Source organism: Lactuca virosa, chromosome 7, assembly GCF_052849685.1.
Source record: "Lactuca virosa cultivar CGN04683 chromosome 7, Lactuca_virosa_CGN04683_v6, whole genome shotgun sequence".
Classification (NCBI taxonomy): Eukaryota; Viridiplantae; Streptophyta; class Magnoliopsida; order Asterales; family Asteraceae; genus Lactuca; species Lactuca virosa.
Window position 1 is genome coordinate 206,330,097 of NC_136432.1, and position 4,299 is coordinate 206,334,395.

Below are 4,299 nucleotides of genomic sequence, written 5' to 3' on the forward strand. Positions count from 1 at the left end.
CTAAAAATAACCTTTACTGTTCCTTATAAAAACTGCATTTGTCGTTTTTATAAAAGCATCGGGTATACATATTATAACAAGCACATATTTTCCCCCGAAGCATGAAAATGGTTTAAAAGTGGGGCCGTGAACTCATCCCGCTTCTTCGTCAAACAACTCATCTCGGATCGCAACAGACTATCTTAACGTCACTACTCTCCTGTTTGGACACACGTTCTGATAGTGCCCAAACCCTTGACACTTGAAGCAATGAACCTTGGACAAGCTAGTTTCCTTGTTCGCATTGTTCACCTTTGGGGTCGCCGGTTGTTGCGGACACCTTCGCACCAGTTTCAGATTTCACCCAAAGCTTGGGTTTAACAGTTTTCCCACTAGAACTTCCTACATACTTTGCCTTCCCTTGAGCTTATACCTTCAAACTAAGACTACAAAGCACGTCAAAATGAAAATACGGATAGAGCTCCATCGAAACTGAGATATTGTAATTCAGACCGCATATAAAACATGCCATCTTCTGTTCTTCAGCCTCCTCAACGTCTCCCATTAATTAAAACCTTTTGAACTCATTAATGCATTCTCCCACGCTTATATTCCCTTTCTTCAAGCCCTCCATCCTCCTATAGGTGGTCGTCCTACGATGAGCTGGTACATATCTCTTCCGAAGTTTCTGTTTCAAGGATTCCCAAGAAGTAATCTTTTCTTTTCCTAACGAGGCCTTCTGGTTTTAAAACCTTCATACCACAACGAAGCTCCTCCACTCAACTTCAAGACCGCATACTTACAACACTTATCGTCATCCAACTCCTTAAACTCAAAGATTCGATCAATCTTTATCTCCCAATCCAAATACACTTCTGGATTAGCCCCAACAATGAACTCAGGCAATTTGTTGACCTTACAATCCTCAGTGTTCCTAAACTGTCCATGTCTAGCCTGCCTCCTATCTCCATCTTGAAAGCCACACAAAGCTTCACGTAAAACATTCACGAAATTAGGATTGTCAACATTCATGGTTTCTTCATGCGACTTCAAAAACACCAACATCAAAATCTATCAATCGAAAAGAATCGAACAACTTGTCAGGAAAATCAGAATATGAGCTCTGATACCACTTATGATACGAATACAGAGGGGGTTTGTTTTCAAGTAATATGAATGCAACGGAAACAATAACTTAATCGACAAGAAAACGAGAAAAGATAGATTTGATAAACAATCTAGACCTATAGATTGAGTATCGATGAAGACAAATCAAGGCCTATTGATTTGAATTCAAATCAACCTAGCAAAACACATCCTGGAATTGAAAAGGGGGCGATTAAGCAACTCAAAAAAAACACCAAAGCTCTTTAATTCAAAATTCGACAATGATTCATAATGTTTGACAAAAGGGGCTATTTATAACCTAAGAACCAATTAATAAAAGGAAATTTTAAAATAAAAGGAAATCGCCTTATAAAGGCTTATTGACGGCTAAAAATAAACCAAAACGCCTCTAGAATCTTCCAGCTTTAACCGACATAAGAGACCATCCAAACTCCTCGCAACAGTAACTCTTCGCATCCAGCAATCTCGCGTCCAACTAGCCGTTCGCAATCAACATCCATCCGAGTCTTGCAATCACAACACATCTTCTGGGTTTCACACTCGCAACAACCCTTCAAAGATTCACATCCATTTACTAGGGATTGCGACGAGTTGCGATCGTTCGCATCCATTCGCACCCAGTTGTAACCAGCACCCGACTTGGACTGCGAAAGATTGCATTTCGCATTCGCATCAATAGGGGCATTACCCTATGATTTCTGGCCACTCATGACACCTATAGAATTCCGATTTCTCAAGCTCTCAACCTCTCTCCTCTCTTCCCTTCTAGTTCTACGGTTTGGGTACAAGCCATTAGATGCATCATCCTTTTGGTTCTAAGCTTTCCAAGACCAACAACTACAAGGAATTGAAGTGATTTGTTTACTACAACAAATCAAAGGTATGTAACCCTAGATCTATTAATTTCGATTATACTAGGGTTTCATTAGGGTTTTTTATTGTTCATTGTATGTTTCCTTCAAAGTGTTATGACATAGATCCTTATAGGTTGCATGTACCCTTTAAATGTTAAATGATTTTCCGCATGTACATGTATTTTTTTCGTAACATATAAAACCCGTCAGTTTTATACCTACAACAGTTCAAGCACTTTGAGAATAGAGATGTCAACGGGGGAAAACGGGGCGGGGAGCGCATCCCCGCCCCAGCCCCCTAAATTTCCTTGTTCCCCCGTCTCCGCCACCGCCCTCGAAATGTGCAGCCTTCCTACCCCCGCCCCCGCCCCCGAATCCCGCTTATTACCCCCGCCTCCGCCCCCGATTATTTTTTAGGTAACAAATAGTTATTTTTAGCAGAATTTTACATGTTAAAAATAAAAAAGTTATGGCATCTTAAAAACATTGTACTAACAACTTAAAAACATGTTTTTTGTTGAATTTTGCAAGCTCTAACTCATGTTATTGTTTATTACATTTATATAATTAATATATATAAATATATGTATAATTTATTAATGGGGTCCCCATAGGGGTTTTGGGACGGGATGGCCCATCCCCGCCCCGCCCCCAAAATTAAAACGGGGGTTAACCTTGTCCCCGCCCCAATTTTTTTTTATTAAATACCCCTAAACGGGATGGGCCCCATGGGAACGGGGTCCCATGGGACTTTTTGACATCCCTATTTGAGTATACGTTTTCGTGATACTTATACATCACATTAATACTTGTATATCGAACAAGTTTAATGTTCTGGAGTGTAACAGGTGCTGCATTGTAACGCCCCAAATTTCAACCCAATTTTTTTCGATTAAAACTTTAAGTATTTATTTAATTCACAACTGCAATATCTTAAAACATTTATCAGAGTATCATTAAAAGTTATCAAGTACACAAGTCCCCCATTGATGCGATGCAATCGAGCCATACCCCTCCTTTAATATAAGAAAACCTGAAACATGTAAACCATAAATCGTTAGCACAAAGCTTAGTGAGTTCCCCAAAATACCACACACAACACATCACAAATAAACAACTATGGGTTATCAAAAACCCTAGGGACTATCAGCAGTTCCAGTGGGCTAACAGCATGTCCGTTAGGTTATCAGCAATCCTGGAGACTATCAGCAGTCTCAGTCACATATAAACAACATAACACAATAATAACAGCTAGACCCAGCTGGTCATCACAGATACAACTATCCTACCACTCAGGCTCATACAAACATGTAAGAGTCACAAAGACAACTAACATCCTACATACATAATTTAGCAAGCCGACATTGGTGCCTGCGACTCACGAGCACCGAGAGAAGACTCACCTGAATCGAAGAACCCTGAAACACTACGACATTATCCCTTTTCTACACTGCTTGCACCCGCAAATCCACTAATACCATAACCAGATAAAATCTTTTTTAATAGCCCAAAACCCCTCAAGTTTAACCTAGGTCAAACTTGGTCAAAAAGTCAACGGTCAAGGGAAGTCATCAACAAGTCAAACTTCAGGCTGAGTATGCCCAACATACTCAGTTCGTACGCATGGCGTACTCACCATCTAGGGACGGGACTCCTCATGAGTACGCTCAGTGTACCCAAAGGTATGCCCAACATACTCAACCAAAAGGCACTTTTCCATTAAGTGCTTAATCTCTTAAGCCCTGTCATCCAACATTTATATCTAGTCCCACAACATCATTCTAAGTTATAAATTTTCCACCTTTATGACTTTCCATGTCTAGAAAAGGTCCAAAAGCCAAAACCTTAACTTATTGATCCATTAAGACATCATGACACTTTCATGCAAGGAATAGAAGGATCAAGATCACATTTTTATGGATCCTAATAGCTCCATAATGGATAAAGTTTCCAACTTTATCCATTAGAATGGTTCAAACAACCATGATCTAGACTTTAAGTATCAATGGGACCAAAAAGTGCATCTTTTTCAACTTAATCCATTAAGTCCAAGTCTCCAACCTTCAGATCTGAATCAAAATGATGTTTCGATGGATAAACATAAGAAGGTCAGAAAATTTCAAGATATAAACTTTATGCACTAAAATGACCAAAAGCTCGTAACATCCAAAACTAACTAGATCTAACAAATGAATCATCAAGATTCAAAGTTTATACCTCTAGAAGAGAGATCAAGGCGAACAAAGTCCGGATCTACAAGCTCCAATGCAACCAAAACTTCTCCAAAGAGTTCCTTCTTCTCCAAGGTGCACCATGCACAATCAAAAACACCTTCTTT